The sequence below is a fragment of the Teleopsis dalmanni genome, chromosome 2, assembly GCF_002237135.1.
Source record: "Teleopsis dalmanni isolate 2A chromosome 2, ASM223713v2, whole genome shotgun sequence".
NCBI lineage: Eukaryota > Metazoa > Arthropoda > Insecta > Diptera > Diopsidae > Teleopsis > Teleopsis dalmanni.
The window spans coordinates 142,365,814-142,384,408 of record NC_051847.1 but is presented as its reverse complement, the minus strand read 5'-3'; the positions used below and the strand labels follow the sequence as shown (position 1 = coordinate 142,384,408).

Sequence of the window (18,595 nt, the reverse complement as noted above, 5' to 3'; positions counted from 1 at the left end):
CTTTATTTAATAAATTTCAATTCTTAAAAACTATTAATAAATAATTTTAACTATAATTATGGTTTTTTTTTCTTTTTAAATCAGTAAATTTGATTTTATCTGACTCAATCAACAAACAAACTTGTTGTTATGTATTGTCGTGGTTACTAGGGTGTTAAAGGTTAAAAAAACGTTCAAAGTAAACAGGTGATATGTAGTTTCAATAGAATGTCCTCTTTAAACTCAAGGACTATTGTACGTAAATTGGTGATAGTGTAGTTTTATAACGCTGGTATGAATAAAATAGTTTATTTCAATACACAACAATGGTAACCTTTTTTATAGTCCTTGGCGACATTGTTCTAGAGCGTTCAACGTCAACGCGCTACGTGTGCAATATTAGATGATTTTTACAGTTATGGTGTGACTGTTTTCTTTAAAAGAAATATTTAAAAATAATTTAAATAATTTATTTTTAGTTCTTTTCGCTTATCTTAATAAGTCATTACTTATCTTCAGTATCTATTTATATCTTATAACATTAAAAATATTTACTTAAATACTTTCTATAAAGGCTTTTTGTAATATTGTGTTGCTCTTCTCTCAATCTTAGAGTATTGTGTTTTTTATACGTTTTTTGATGCAGTGAACTGGCACTTTGGCTGCTTACATTATATTTAACTACGTTGAGTACTTACTTTTTATTTTTATTTGTGCTGTGTTATTTGTGATTTTATTTAAATTGTATTTCATAAAACATAAGAAAAATATGAAAATTTGTGATATAATGTCTAAATTTTTTTTTTCTAATTTAATTACTTTTTAAAAACATTTTGAAGACTTCTACAGTCTTTTATTATTCATATTTTTGTCTTTTAATACCATTTTAAGCTAATAGTTCAACAAATTAAGATATAGTTATGGTTTAATTATTTTTTTTCAATTATTTCACATCTTAATACTGCAATAATAAAATATTTTCTATATACAAATGTTTTTATCTATAAATATTATAGACTATAAATGTTTTTATCTATAAATACTATATCAAAAAATGTATTTATACCGAATATAGTAATGTTCGAGTTAACATATTATTGCATATAATTTTGAATGGACTCTAGACCTTATCAATTGCACTAAAAATTTTATAATAATCGTACGTTTACTTTTTGTTTGTCTCTGAACTCATATCAATTTTGTTCCATTTTTTTTATTTATATTTCGTATAGTATCTCTAGAAATAGGAAGAAGGCGTATTTAAATTTGCTAGTTTTGCAGTTTTCTTATCATTTAGACAAATAAAATATGAAACAGAGCATTATAGTTTTTCATTAAATTAGTGACTGACGTGCCCAAATTCAGCAAGTCACCACTGAAATGTACGTAAAGTGCTTTGTTTTGTTTAGGAAGCGATAAGATTGACGCTGATATCTGCACAAAACAAAATTTAGTTTAATGCATTCAAATAATCAGTTCAGCTTATTTGCAAATAATTGAATTAATAATACTATGACACTAGTTCTTAAATAATTTATTGTTTTTATTATAACTTTTTTTTTATTAGTATTTGTTATTAATTAATGCAGGTCTAAGATAGTGTAGATCCATTTATTTGAAATTCGTAATTTTAAAAACAATTCATGCACTCCAAAATGTGGTACATTGACCGACCGACCGTTTTGTTTTAAAATTTCAAAGGAGCTATGAACTTTATTTCAGTATTGTACATGTATATTTACATACTCGTATATGTGTATTTATTTTTTTTTTATTTATGTACATAAATATAAATATTTAACAACAAAAACTTCACGGTTGTCATTATTAGGTTGTTAAACCTGTGCGCATAAAGTAAAACATTTTCTTCACAAATATTAAATTTTCAGAGAAATATTTGCATTTAAAGAGGGGAAGTACTTCTTTGTTTTTTTTATTTTATTTTATTTTTTGAATAAAATAACGGATGTTAACAACACATTCAGAACAGAACAGAAACTTTAATTTATAATAGTTTTTAAAAACTATAAATTTGTTTTATATGAAAAAAAGATGTTAAAAAGTTTTTTATAAAAGAGAAATAGAATTATCAATAAAAAAGCAGAAATTGAAATTAAGATATCATAAGTAAAGCTAATGATATCTCAATTTTATTTAGGTCCATAGAGTGTCAGTATTAAAACTCATGATTTTTGAGAACTTTCAATTATTTTGACGATATATCATATATCAAAATATTTTTCTTATGTGTGCTGACATTTTTGTTCTTTTAATAAAGTCCCTTGCTCACGTAAGTCCTTTCTGAAAACAAAATCTATATATCACAACTCGAGATTTTCTAGAACCTTTAATATTTTTGATTTTTTTGAGTGTATTCGTTTTCTTGTTCTTAAGTTATGCAGTTCAGAATACAATATTTGAAGTTAAAAAACATGTCTATATAATATAAACTATATTATACTGTATTATATACCTATATAATACAATTAATTTTTTATCTTCTAAATGAATAAAGGGAGGGGGATCAAAGGATCGAAAAAAAAGGATAGGGAGAAAGTCAAAACTTTTATAACTAAAAGTTAATTGTCGAACAATTGAAACAATTGTCCAAAATGTTAATGCATGACTAGACCATTACAGACTATTTTAATATTACGCGTAACAAGAGCGTATATAACTCTTTTGGCTAAAATTCCGGGTTCATGAAAATGTTTTCATAAAGTATTTTAGAAACTTCTCAAATAATTTTAAAATAACTTTAAAAAAAAAAATAAAGAATAAATTAATATTTTAGAATTTTCAAAGAATAAAATTTAATTATTTTAATTTTAAAACTGCAATAGTCTTTTACATTGGGTGTTTGTATTACTTATTGATCATTTTTTCTTAAACTTTTTAAAAACTATTTTTTTATATTCAATTAAAATAATACATCAAAATCAAGCTTTCATTTATTCAAAGCCTGAAGATTATATAGTTAAGGCAATCCAACAACGGACCAGTGGATCCAAAAAATCACCATTATAAGCTAAAACCATTCAAAGTTATTATTAATAATTACATAAAAATATCACACTGTTTCAAAATAAATAATTTTGTGTTTATTAAATAGTATATAATTTAATAAATTTTGTATGTATTTCTTAAGCTTAATTTAAAACTTTAGCTTAAGTTAGCTAGCGTTATGTCTCTATTAGTCCATAACCGAAGGTTTAAAATCCATTTTGAATCTTGAAAAAGTTTTTAGAAATTATATTAGAGTGTATAAATATACACAACATACATAGGAGATCAATTTTTATTTGTACCCACTTTCCTTTCAAATGTCACATATCTTTGCGAAGTTAATATACAGTATTCTTGCCAATTTTTTTGAAGCCTAAAGAAATCATGTATGCTTGACCTATGTTACTACAAATGAATTATACTTTTACAGATGTATAAAATCTTTATTTTCCTTAGAGTCGTAAAATCTTAAAACTACTGCGTAAAATAATAAATTGAGCTGAGCCACAATATCCTTGCACAATACCTAAATAATTTGATATGCCACTCCATCCACACGTGTGACTTTATATATTAAATATACATATGCGGCGTATATTCCATAAAAATAGCTACGTTTGAAGTGAAAAACCAACCCTCGTCCACAGAACAGCCTTGGCATGCGCTTACGCATTTCAATTGAGGGCTATTCCTCCAGCTGGAATTTTTTTTTTTTCATATTCACTAAAATTTCATATTCTTCGTTTTGGAGTTTGTCATCGTCGTTGCCGTTATTAGGGGTGCTATATTTATAGACACGGCGCACAGTCGTCGTTGTCGTCGGTCATTATCTTTACTTCCTGTTGTGAAGTTAATTCAAAATCCAGGCATAAAGAGCACTTCATATATTCAAATAAGCCAAGATAAATCCTTAATTGACTGAAAAAATTGGATTTTTTAACATTTTTTTTAAATATAATTTTAAATCTACATATTTACAACATATACAAAGTCATATACAACTTATTTATGTATATGAAATATTGAAAGGGTTGTATATAGGAACATGGTTAGGTTTTTACACCTTTTTAATATATGGTACCTATATTGATTATTGCCATTGAGTAAATGTCAACTCAATTTCATATATGAAAAATTAATTAATTCAAGTGTAAGAGTTATTGCCTCTTCAAGCGTTCATATTGATTTTTTTGTTTTTAATTTATTATGAAAATCTTTTTTTATTATTTTTTTTTTTTCATTTTTTTTCTTCTCATATTAATAATATATGTAAAGACAATAAGTCTACAATTTTATGCAGCCAGCCCAGCTACAATGTTATTTTGCCTTAATGCATTAAATACATTTGACCTAGTTTTTCATTTGCAAAGAAATTCAAAAACCAAAACAAAAAACGATAAACAGACAGATGAGCTTTTGGGTTAGCCTTTAAGCTAAAGTAAAACTTATAGTATTTTGTTTTTGATTTGTTTTTGGCAGTTTTGATGAGATGGGATTGTTGTTGCTGCTTCTTCTGCTTTATCATAGCCATTAGTGTTTATAGTGTTGTTGTTGTTGTTGTTGTTGTTGTTGTTGTTGTTGCTTTAACATTGAGAAGAGCTTTCTTTTGTTTTTGTGTATAAAATGGCGGAGCTTTGCTTACGGTAGCTAAATTATAATGTGGCTGCGTAAATTACTTAAAAATAAGCGTGAATCAGTAGTTTTTTTCTTTTACATATTAACTGAAGAACATTGACAAGAAGGAAGTAAAGACAAAAAAAATCATTTCAAATATAAAAGGAGGTGACGTTATTTTTTTTTTTTTTAATAATTTTGTTAAATTCATAAACGTTTAATATTAAGATTTTGTAAAATCTTTTAGATTTTAGCTTTAATTTTTTTTTCATATATATTAAAATCTATTATCAAAAAAGGCTTAACAAAAAAAAAGCCTAGTTTAATAACTATAAATAAACAATTAATTTTTATAATAATTTTATTAAGACATATTTAATGTTATAGTTTATTATATGTTTATAACTAATATCAAATTAAAAATTTTTTGTTTTTAAATACATAACTGATTTTTTAGTGTTTTTTTTCTAAATGGTTTTATTTTAATCGTTTTTTTTTAAACGTTTTTCATATCGTTTTTTTAAACTATTTTTTTCTTTAAATAGATTTTTTTAAATAGATTTTTTTTTTAAATAATTTTTTTTTGTTTGTAAATCGTTTTTTTATTAAATAGTTTGTTTTTTTTAATAGTTTGTTTTTTTAATTCTTTTTTTTTTTTACACTTGAACTAAATACAATAGCCGGATATGTGTGTATAGTCTAATAATGCATGCAAAGAAGCCTTTTTAAAGATATCTTTGAATACTTCAGACTAGCAGTAATTACCAGTAGAGAAATAAAGTTTTAAAATAAATGAATCGTCATAGCTGACCTTCAAATCAATTATATGAAAGAAGAATATGAAAAACAATCAATAATTGGTTTCTGGCAAAATAACCAGTAAAGAAAAAAAATTAAATATCAAAGTCATGAACATACGTTTTTGTAGTTTGTATGGCTCTTACACACTTTATTTGAACGTCTACTCCACGACGATTAAGCAACAACAACAAAAACAACTAACGCAATATAAAAAAAAATTGTATATTGAAAAACAAAATCATTAACGAGTGCCAAATTGTCTCAAAAGAAAGCTTAATAATTTTTAGCACAAACACATTCACAATATTATCTATAAATACAAGCAAAGAACTTAACGGAAAGAAACAACAACAACAACAACAAAATGTTAAGAAAGCATGATTTCTTATTTAAATTAAATGAAAAATTTTTAAAACGCAAAATATTAATTCCTTTACTCGCTCTCCTTAATTGATAAAAATATTATCAAACTAAATTATGTCAATATTAATATTATCTTATACTTTATCGAAGAGATATATCGTATAGATACAGTTTGTCAAGAAAGTGTTTTGACAAAGCAAAAAATTTGTATTTTTTGTTTTTATTTCCGAAAATATAAGTTATTATTTTTTATTTCGATCTTTTTTTTACACATTATGCTTACGCAATATATTTAATCTTAAAATAAGACAAAAAACTTATTCATTTAATGTTACAACAACAATAAAAATAACGAAAATAAAAAAAACTTAAAAATACTAGTGTCAAGAAAGTGTTTTTACATTATTTATTTATTCCTAATTCGAACTAAGAAATGCATTTACCGTTATTCAAATGATGCTGACGTATGTTTAATGCATTTGTTTGTTCAAATAGCAATTAAAAATAGTAATTTAGTTGCGTTTAATCTTCGTGGGTGGTAGGTAAATTGTGCTTATTGAAATTATTAAGATGCCAGGTAAAAGAGTTTCGTTTAATATAGTACAGATGGTCTATTACAACTATTATGATGGAAAAACCATCAGTGAGCTATCCGAAATGTTTTGTTTAAGTCGACAAACCATTTATAATATCATAAAACGTGCAGAAGATGAAGGAAGATTGCAACCAAATGAAGTAACTGGCCGTCCTCGAAAGTTATCAGATCGAAATATTCGATCTTTATTAAGAAAAGTAGATGAAAATCCACGAATTTCGATCAGAACCCTTGCGCATGAACTTAAGGAAGAAAGTGGTGTTACTGTTTCTCATGAAACAATGCGGCAAGTTCTGAAAAAAAATGATTATACATCAAGAGTTGCACGTAAAAAACCACTGCTATCGACAGAAAATATTAAAAAACGCTTGTCTTTCTCAATATTGCATATAAGTAAGCCAAATGATTATTGGGATGACGTCATATTTTGTGACGAAACTAAAATGATGCTATATTATAATGATGGACCTAGTAGAGTATGGAGAAAGCCATTAAAAGCGCTGGAAAACAGAAATATAGTTCCTACTGTAAAATTTGGCAAACTTTCAATTATGATTTGGGGATGTATTTCCACCAAGGGCGTTGGAGATCTTGTATTTATTGAAAATACAATGGATGCAAAAGGATATTTAAATATATTGCGCAATCATTTAATCAGCAGCGCAAATAAATTTGGCTTCATTCAAGGCAATAAGCCAAAGTTTAAATTTTATCAAGACAATGATCCCAAACATAAGGCGCATATGGTGAAGATGTGGCTACTATTTAACTGCAACAAAGTCATCGATACGCCTGCTCAGAGCCCAGATCTAAACCCCATTGAAAATTTGTGGGCTTATTTAAAAAAAAAAGTAGCTAAACAACACCCAAAAACTCTATCACAGCTAAAGGCAGCTATTTTACAGGAGTGGTCTAAAATACCCATTAATTATGATGTGCCCAAGCTGATAAATTCAATGAATAGAAGACTGCAAGCCGTAATAGACTCAAAAGGAGGTCCAACAAAATATTAATTTATATAAATATACTTATTTAATATCACTGTAAAGTGAAAACAACCGTTTATTTCATTTGTAAAAACACTTTCTTGACACTAGTATTTTTAAGTTTTTTTTATTTTCGTTATTTTTATTGTTGTTGTAACATTAAATGAATAAGTTTTTTGTCTTATTTTAAGATTAAATATGTTGCGTAAGCATAATGTGTAAAAAAAAGATCGAAATAAAAAATAATAACTAATATTTTCGGAAATAAAAACAAAAAATACAAATTTTTTGCTTTGTCAAAACACTTTCTTGACAAACTGTATATAGAATTTTTAAGGCGGTAAAGTGCTTTTAAAATAAATAACATGAAATATGTACTTAACTTATTTCAATAATAACAAAGAAGAGACTTTCTTGTATTTTTATTTACTTTTTAAAAAAAAAACATGCAACTTAAAAATTTACTTTCATTTTTTATTTTTAATAAATAATATTTACAAACTAAATTATTAAAAAAAAGCGCTTCTTCAATTACGACGTTTTCTCTTTTGTTGCAAGTGTTTTGTGTACTTCGTTTAAGATTTTGGTTATATGAATTTCCATATATACTCTTGTATTGTTTAACCTCATTTAAAAAATATTCACAACCTTACAACATACATACATTTTATTTAAAAAACAAAAAACAAAAAGTAGTAAAACGTTGAGGCGTGTGTTGTTTGTTTGTTGTTGTTGTTTTTAAAAATTTACAAACAAAAAATTTGTACAATAAACAATTTTAAATTTGTCAACATAAATATTGCACGTTCCATAGTTTGTTAATGTTTGTTTTTATTGCGTGCATATTTTTGTCATATATTTTTATGCAAAAAAGGTAAAAAAGAGAAATTTTTTTTGCTAATATAAAAATATTGCTGGAAAAAAAAGTAAAAAATAAAAACAATTTTTTTTTAGTTGCCAAAATAACAAAATTGGTCACCAATAGAAACTGTTTTAGTTTCTACAAAACTTTTCTGTATATTTGCTCAGCTTATTGCAATCTAAATTCATAGTCAAACAAACATACAGACATAACATTTGGAGGAGGGAGTGTATTTTTTAAACAAAATGTACGCTACATAAGGTTTTTTACTTAAAAATTTATACTGAGTTTTTTAAATTTATTCTAAACAAGAGTAAGGCCCTGTGCGAGTTCGAGTAAATTGATGGTAAATTGAGGGAAACAGTAAATTATGTCGGTATGGCAGTGAATGTTGGCATTTACCAAAATTTCGAGTAGGGTAAATTAGATAAAAATTATGTAAATTAGTTATTACCGTTGTGAAAATTTTAAAATATGTTTAATAAATAAATTTGTAAACTTTTAACCAAAAATAATAAATAAATATCTACATAAGTGCAGTGCAAAAAATTCCTAGGAAATTTCAATTTAATTTACCTCAATTTACTCGAACTCGCACACGGCCTAAAATGTGTAGTTTTAGCACATAGTGTAGCACCTATTACTGTTCCCCCTTACTTAATTTTTTTTCTTGTATTAATTTCAAGCTTTTTAAATTAAGCTCAGCAGCAGCTGCAGCTTTATATAAAATATATGTTCACATGATAAATAATGTTATGTATATAGAAAGATATGTGTATAGAATTAGCAGCACATAAAACCTCGAATCATGTTCGTAAATATTAACGCAAAGTAAAACAACAACAAAACCTAAACGTGTCTAATAAAAAACTTGCAAATTGACAGCTCAAACAGTGCCAGAAGTAGCGAGTTCTTTGTTTAGTGTGTTTTTGTTGTTTTTCGTATTAGTTTATTTTTATTTTGTTTTGTTCATCTATGGTTTTTTTTTTATAAAAAAGACGTTATTTTATATTTGTGTTTGTTGTTGTTGTGTAACCCTAATCAAAAACCGTTACATACGAACAGATATACAGAGTTTTGTTGTTGTTTTTCGCTTAATATAAATATTATTATTGAGATCACTTTAAACAAAAGGAAACTCTAGTTTTTTTTTTTAATTATGCAAATTATTTAATTTTTTCATTTATTTTGCATTTTTTTTTTTTCGTATTTCTCTAGACTAAACAAATAATAATTTATTTTTAGCATGTTTAGAGATATTATGCTAAATTATGATAAAATTTCCAGTAAAATTATTAGCACGATCTAGAGATAATATGAATGTATCTGTTTTGTTATATGACGCCTATAGATTAGCTACACAGTCGGAGCTCAGTTATTCGTAAGGTTGTTTTGAAACTAATAATTTAGTTGATTAGGTCTACTAAAAAGCTATTGCTATGTAAGAAATAAATAAAGCAATTAGTTCTGGCGGCCTGACCGAAGTCTGTGAGGTTCAGCAAAATATTTCCAATAAGCCCCTTGAAAATAATTGATCAAAATAGAATATTTAAGCTATCAATGATGGCTAGTATATATCTATGTCAGTCCAAAAACGGACGGTATCAAGTTTCTCCATGAACGGTACGTAGATCGACAAGTCTTACAACAACATAACATCTATGACAAAATTTAAGAACATTAATTGTGGTTTAATATTATATACTTAATTTTATTTTTCTGTTTTTATATTTATTTTCATTTATTATATTTTATTGTTAATTTTATATTTTTATTAGATACTCAAATTTGATAATGATACCGATTATTGTTGACATAAACAATGTCGATAATTGAATACCTTAATTAAATACCTTAGTTATAGTATATAGTATATTCAACCCATATTGGTTGCTCAGAAAATACTAAAGGTTGTTTTCTAAAATTCATATGTCTTAACTGTAAAATATGATTTGTTTATCTCAAGTAAAATTCAACTAAATTTAGTTTTTTTACACTTTATATTATTTAATAATATAAAACAACATAGAAATATTAATATTTTTGTAATCCATACAGACAAAGAGTTATTGTGCTAAATTTTTGTAAAAAACTTTCCACTAACATTATACGATTATCAATTTACTGATAATTTCTTCACATCTAATGTTTCTCTTTCACCTCATTTTGTTTTTGAATTATTGTGCTGAAATTTTGCGTCTGCTGACAATACTTTTTCTGATATTAGACCATGAAATGACATCATTTCTATGTTGAAATACGCTTTTTGAATTTGAAGTTATAAATTTTAAGTGGTTTGTTTTTTGTTTTTGAGTTATTTGACTGAAATTTTGTTTGTTTTTGAGTTGCTATGCTCAAATTTTACCTCTTTATCTCGTTTACTTGAACTATAAGTGATCATTTCTATTTTTAAAATTCTTTGTTCATATTTGAAGTTATTGTTACTGTGGCGTGACTCTTGCTTATAAGTTACTGTGCTGAAAATTTGTGTAGGCTGTCGTTTTTATACGATAATAGATTCTATAAATAACATACAAAATTTTAAGTGCTTTTTCTAGTTTTATAGATTTAGCTTATATTTGATGTGCTTTTGGTTAGAGAGATATTATGTTGAAATCGTATATCGTGTCTGCTGTTGTGTTGTGTGACAATTCTATTAAAATATATGATTCATTATAATATAAAATATATGCTGCTTGTTGACAGTATAACTATTAAATGGTGTGTGTGATATTTATTTTTGAGTTATAGTGTTAACATTTTTTTTAATTCATAAAACTATAAAGCTGAACGATTGTACCAAAAGTGTTATTGCCCTTTGGGTTCTTGCTTTATAGCTTTTGCTTTTTTTTATAGTTCTTAAATTTGTTGAAGTTATTGACCTACAATTATATTCACATTAATTATAACTCTATTTCATTGTATCTTATTTTATTGTTTAGTTTTAATCTGAATTTGATATGAATATATTTTGAAGATATAAAACTAAAATTTCAGTTTTTAGTTGATCATTTTTATATATAATTAAGAGACATTTTTATGTTTTGAAATTTTTTATATTGTTTATAATTACTATTTTAATTTACAAAAATAAATACTAGCGCTTTGTGAAAATATTTGTATTTTTTTTGTCTGAATGTTTCTTATGTTTCAAAGTTCTTGTATTGTTATTTTCTTGAATAAATTAAAAAGTACTTCCAGGTATGAAATGGGTTCAGTGTTTTCAGCACTTTTATGTGTTAATTTTATTAATAAATTGAACTTTTATTTTGATTTAATATAATATAATGCATTAAATAATATTATACTAAAGTTGAATGTTGAAATATAGTAATTTAGAGTATTAAAGATACTGATTTTAAAAAATTAGAAATTCACCTTATTTAGCAGTAGGATAATAAAAATTGATTTACATATTTGAAAATTAATATACAAGATCAAATTATATTACATAATTGTTTGATATAATATAGTATATTCTATTAGTAGTTTAGAGAAGAAAAGATATAGTTCTTATATAGTAATTTTTATTTCAATCGATATATAATTTTTTACTATTCAACCTTTGGTATTATGAGTCATTTGAATTTGACCATCCTTCTTTTTTGTTTTATTTTCTACTTAAGTTAGTCATTTAAAAGTGGTAAATTTTGTGGATTCGATATTTTTGAATGAACCATGAAGTGTTTTTTTATATGGTGTTTTTTTATATTTTAATTTAATTCGTTTGAAAACTTGATCATATTTCAAATATATTGCTGATTAAAGCTAGTTTCATTTTCATATACAAATATAATCGTCCAACTGATAAAGTGGTTAATGCGTCACAGTAGAAAACTACTGACGTAAGCATCGTTAGTTTCGAATATTACCGTTTTAAATTAGAGATGTTAATAATATTCAAAGCTGTTTTATTTAAAAATAAGTTTCCTTTAATTTTAAATAAAAGCAGTGATTTATTTTTATAAAAAAAAATTACAAAAAATTTATTTATAATTATCCATATACTTATAAATATCTTAAATGAAACTTTCTTAGTACATACTTACTTTTAATTCTTTTATTTAAAAAAAGAATTTATGTATCGTATACTTATTTACTTTCCTATTAAATGCAGCTCTGCCAATATATGTTTTACAATAGTATTGCATGTTTTTAGTTCAGGGTTGTTAAAACTTACATGGTCTCATTACAAAAGCTTAGCATGACTGCATTTGACTTCAGTTCACACTGAAGCATATAACGAAGCCACAAATTTAACACCAACAACTACAAAAACAACAAATGATAGTTAAACATGTAAATGATATGATACTGCGTATTAGCAGCGTCTGCTTAATCAATTTTTTTCATTTTAATATATATGTTTATATATATTGTATAAAATACTGTAATCTTTGAGAGATATAGACAAATATATATATATATTCATATTTTTTTTTTTTAAGAAGTGACTGGTTCGGTGGGTGTCTGACCTTGACGTTAACTTAATTTTTTACTTTTGTTTTGACTCTATTTGTCTATTGTTTTTATTATTTTATACAAATTCATTGTTTTTTTTACAAGTTTTATTTAAACAAAATGGCGGAAATTAAAACAATGTAGTTTACTTCCCATAGTCGTCAATGAATCGCTTCCGAATATGACTACATAGTGACTACTTTTTACTATTTGATATATATATTTATTTATTTATTCTTTAAGTTTGTTTATGAAACGATTGTATAAAATGTGATTGCAATTATTTGCATGTCTTAACAATTTAATTTAACCTTTACAATACAGTTTTTTGACATTTGCAAAGCTAAGCTGTGCGTACACTTTTATTAATTATAATACCAGTATTACCTTTGTTTAACTTTTTTATGTTAATAACTGATTTGAGTTTTAATTTTTTATTTAATTTTTACGAATCACTGTTATTACTGAATGTAAGTAAGCACAGTGGCAATAACATTTATTCTCGTATTCGTACTTGTTGTTTTTAATAATAAGTCTTTGTTATTATTGACTGACTGGCTTGTGTTGGCTGAGTCGTCGTTTGTGCCTGTAATTTTGAAAAGTTAATTGTTTGTTAAAACATTTAAAGACCTTGCAAGATTCGACTTTGAAAACGGTTATAACACTTCGTTTAAACCCTGAATATTAGAAGTCTTTGAAATTAATCTATTACTTCATTGAAAAATTGAAATAATTGTTAGTTGTAGTTTGTTTATTGCAAGTTTTGAAATAAAAACAGTTTGTGAATACATTTAATAAAATAATTTAAACTGTTTAAAATGTTAAAACAATACATTATGAAAATGATTGTTATTCTATCAAATATACGCCAGTACTTAAAAACAAACGAAATTGGTAATATATAAGTAATATATAATATATAAAATTAGTATTTCGTATAAAGCCTCCTTCTATTGTTCTTTATTTTTGCAACAATTTGTTCATTTAAATATAATATAACAATATAACATATTGGTCAAATTAATACTAGAATGTTCTAGTACTAATTTCAAATTATTTTGTGAAAATTCCCATATAGTCTACAAATTTATTGTTGAAAGAGGAAGAGGAGAGGAAACTGAAAATGTTAGTCAATGAAAATACAAAAATCATTAATATAAAAATATCTTTATATGATTATATGTTAAAATCAATAAAATATTTGTAACCTGTTTTTCTACTTTCTATTTATTTGTTAAGTTTTTAGTGTTGTTCATTAGCACTTATAGGCTTCGATTTTTAGTGCTGTTTGTTGGCACTTTTAGTTTATTTCAATATATAAGTTTCGCACTGCTTCCTTCCTTAAATGTACTAACATAAATTATTCCCTTACATAAATAAATAATTATTTCTTAAATATAGTGAAATTATTTTATAGTATTTTCTTTGGACTATAGTTTAAGACTAATCTCTAATAGTGAATGTAAAAACTTCGTAACAATGGATGTCATTTTTCGTAATACATTTTATTAAGAAGGAACAATGGTACTCTGCGATCATTAAGATCTATTGTACTTCTTTTTCATTAGCTCTTATCAAATTACAATTTTCATTACATACTCTTACTTCGCTTAATGCTAGAATTATAAAAAAAAAAAGAAAATGAAATATAAACCACTATAAGACTTAAAAATTTTTTAGAAACCAAAATAATAAATAATAGTAAAGAAATTTATGAAATAACACACAAATAGCAATATAATAAAATAATTACTGATATATATGCCCTTGCTTTAATTTTACCAAATTTATTTAATTTCGTGTTAATATTACTATAAATTTCTCTGTAAAGATTATTGTCACATTTGATATCAAATTTAATCTTTAATTTGATTTTTTTTATTTGCATTCTTACTCATTTGAATTAATATTTAATTAAAGATAAATATAATTTCACATTAAATTATACGTACGTGCTTTTATATATATATACTTACAGTGTTGTGCATAACAAAAGCAACCAAAATTTGCCCATCAAATAAATAAGTTTTTTGTCTACTTTTTACTTTTCATTCAAAAACTTAAATACAGAGTTTTATTTGTTATTGTATTAGCTATTATAAAAAAACAACAAAATTTACAATTCTTCATATCGGATTAATAAATTCACACAAATAATAAAATATTGCGAAATGCGGCTGTGCAAAACAATAGCAACTGAGACAAGATCAATGATAGATCTATGACCAAAGTGCATTCTAGCAAGATATTTTTTTGATTTTTTGCATTTTTATGGTGTGATTTATGTTTTTAAGCAAATTAGAACATAAACACAGAATAGTTCAATATTAAATCAGGTAATGGAAGTACGTTTTTATCATGGCTCGTGACACGTATACTTTGAAGTTTAAAGAAGCAAGAATTGAAAAATATTTAAATGGCAGTGCTCAAATGAAATAGCCAAAATATTTAAAATTGATTAATTTATTGTTTCGCAACTTATAAAAAAATATAATTTGACAAAATACCGTTAAAACGGTTTATTTGGGTGAAGCTCCAAATAATACAGATCAGTCAAAAAACCAAGGTTAACTAAATAGCATTTGCAAAAGAACTAGATTTTTTGTTTTGCTCTAATTAATATTAATATGAAATAATATTAATATTAATTTTGAACGATATCACTAAAATTGAATACTTGTTAAATGGAAAACAGTTTTTCTCAGCAATAAATCGAATTTAAATATCTCTAAATCTGATAGGATGTGCACAGTACGTCGCGAAAAAAAAAACGTTTGTATCCGCGTAACTGGCATGCGACGGTGAAGCATGGGGATGGGTCAGTAATGATTTGGGCGTGCTTCTCAGAATTTAGACTTGGATCTTTTCATGAAATTCATCAAATAATAGCCCAACATGTGTACAAAAAAATTTTAGAAAGCCATGTGGTACCCCATGGCGGATGAGAAATGTCACTCCAACGGGTATATCAGTGCGATAACGACCCAAAACACACCTTAAAGCTGATAAGAGAATGGATTTTAAAAAATGGAATTCCAATTTTAGATTAGCCAGCCCAAACACTTGATTTATATTCAATTGAGAATATTTTGCTATTCTCAAACGTCGCTTTTGGGGTCGAAAAGTTTCCAAATGTTTGAGGTCATGAAATATGAATGGTATAAAATTCCAAATAGTTTTATTAACAATTTAATAGTACCTATGACCCGTAGAAGTGCCCAAGTAATAAAAAGCAAAGGGCTTTATACTAAATTTAGAAAAATAATACAAAAATTTAATATAATAAATAAAGTTGCTATTGTTCTGCACAGCCGCATTTCGCAATATCTCATTATTTTTGTGAATTATTTAACCCGTTATGAAGAATTGTAGATTTTGTTGTTTTTTTATAATAGCTAATACAATAACAAATAAAACTCTGTATTTAAGTTTTTGAATGAAAAGTAAAAAGTAGACAAAAATCTTATTTATTTGATGGGCAAATTTTGGTTGCTTTTGTTATGCACAACACTGTATATATATTTATTTTAAATAATTTGTATTAACAATAAAGCTATATGCAATATTATCTCCGCGGTACTCATACAAAATCAATATAAAATAAGTCGCAATCAACTTAAAAGTAATTCATTGTTTTTTTTTATTTTTTAAGAGCATATCTGTATAATGCTTTCTTCTGATTTCTTCCTCAATAAATCAATTAACTTTTGTGTGCTTTTTTAATGAAAAACCCTCAGTTCATTTACACAAAATTTGTTTATACAAATTTAAATTTTTTTTGTTGTGTATACTGTAAAACTATAAGTAGCACGTCTGTCTATTGAGTATGCACCATCGTAAAGCTGAAAAGCGTACTGATAGATACTTTGAGTAATTTCTATATTACTTTTTTCACACTTCAGCATTACCCTGCGTAATCATACAGCTCCATAACCACTGCTGTTCATTGCAAGCCTTACGTGCTTTTATTTACATTGCACAATCAAATAACAGCAAAACGAGTATTTCAAATTGCTTTCAACATATTTTCATTTTTAAGATACTCGTACTCGTACGTATAATTTGTTAGTTGTTTTTAAATTGTTTTTATTATTGTAAAATATATACATAAACTACTAACTCTAAGCATATTCCAAATGTACATCAATTTTCCATTTTATGCTGTTGTTATTGAATTTCCACAGTTATAAAATGCGTCTATCTAAACGAAAAAAAGAAAAAAAAAATTAATTGAAAAAATAAAATTGTATTGAACTAAAAAAATGAAAAAATTCAAATTCATTGCATATAAAAACTATACAAAAAACTTTAAATGAAGAAGCTAAAAATGCGTCTGTCGCGACCCAAATAGACTATAGACCACTAGACCACTCGCATACACTCGATACGCACTTAGCACTGTTGTGAGCTCTTAATGCGTAGCGCTTATGCTATTTGCTTAATGCGTTGCTTGGGAATCTGTGTAAATGACGGGCAAAATTTCAAATGTCTATTTTTTTGTTTTGCATTATTTAGTATTTTCTTTTTTTTTTGTTTTAACCAAGTATTATTATTTCATTTATGCATTACATATTCATTATATATATATTCAGTATATTATACTTCCGTATAACTATCTTAAAATTAAAGTATTGATTGATAAAGTAGTATTGTAATATATGTAAAATATGGAATGCAACCATTGAACATCAACTAGTGTTTATCAATAACAAAATTTTGGTGCAATAAGAGAAATTGATTATAGATTATATATAAATTCTAAATAGTTGTAAAGGCCCTCTGCTCCATTGGGAGATGAGGATGACAGAAGAAGAAGAATTAAAGAAATTGACTTTCCGGTAATCACTTTCTATGAAAGAATCAAAAGAACCATTATACAATGAAGATTTTCAAACATAAAAACAGTAGATGGTTCTCAATGATGAATGTCCAATAATGGAGATATCTGAAAAAACTTTGTCAGCTTAAAAATTTACTTGATTATGATAATTTTATACTGTTTGTCGAATTAAGCCAAGAGCTTCGTTCAAGATTTCTCATTTCATACAGTTTTGATCACAAAAATATGTAGAAGTGTGTTTTCGATTGTTTCATATAAATTATAAATAATATATAATTAAGTATATTATAAATATATTTTCTCAACTTAGCTATTATCTAATTGTTATAAAATTAAATTTTAAATTAAATATCGTAGTTCGCAGTGTGATTCATACATATTAAGAAAAGCATAACTAATTCTATTCTCATTATTTTTTTAATTGTAATTTAAAATTATAAAAAGTAAATGACTTCTGGAAATAATTAAAAATAATATAAAATGTATATTATAATAATTATTATTTTCTTTTTTTTCAAAGTCAAAACTACAAAGTAAATTAAACTAAACCTCTCAACATTTGCATTTTCCAATTTAAGTCTATTGCGACATATAGTCAGTCAGTCACGTTAGGAGAATTTTTATTTTAGGGTGGTTCAACAAAATTGATATAATTTTACAAACTGAATAGAATAGTAGAAAGCAGATTTGAACAATGAAATATTTTTATTTCTCTTTAAATTAAAACTAAACGCGTCATTTCACCCATTTATGACTTTCAATTGTAATAGCTTTAAATTGCATATATGCATCTATATGCTTGGAATATAAAAGTATCTACGCTTTTCCACACTTTACGAGATTTGAAGCGTATTTATTTTACTGCCTGTGCAGTTGTAAAGTATAGAAATATTTTTTATATTCATAATTTAACAGATAAAATAGTTTTGTGCTGTTATTACTTACATGTGCAGTTATGCAATTTTATATATCTGTAAATAAATTCAATTATATTTTATATATTCTTTCTTATTTATGAATTTTACTGCAAATTGTTGCAAGTAAAATTCATACTTAATTTTATTTTAATTGTATTATTTTTTAATTTA

At 25.2% G+C, this 18,595-nt stretch overlaps 1 protein-coding gene across 3 annotated transcripts in view; it reads left to right on the top strand.

Moving 5' to 3' along the window:
* The window catches only part of LOC119677354 (cyclin G), a 37,405-nt gene that overhangs the window by 10,772 nt on the left and 8,038 nt on the right, over positions 1–18,595 (top strand). The window contains exon 1 of one of the 3 annotated variants that reach the window (XM_038088660.1): positions 4,698–4,767. The exons of the other annotated variants lie outside the window; for them this stretch is intronic. The gene's annotated coding sequence lies outside the window, so the exon portion shown is untranslated. Of the gene's footprint in view, positions 1–4,697; positions 4,768–18,595 lie in introns of those variants that run through there. 3 annotated transcript variants of the gene reach the window in all.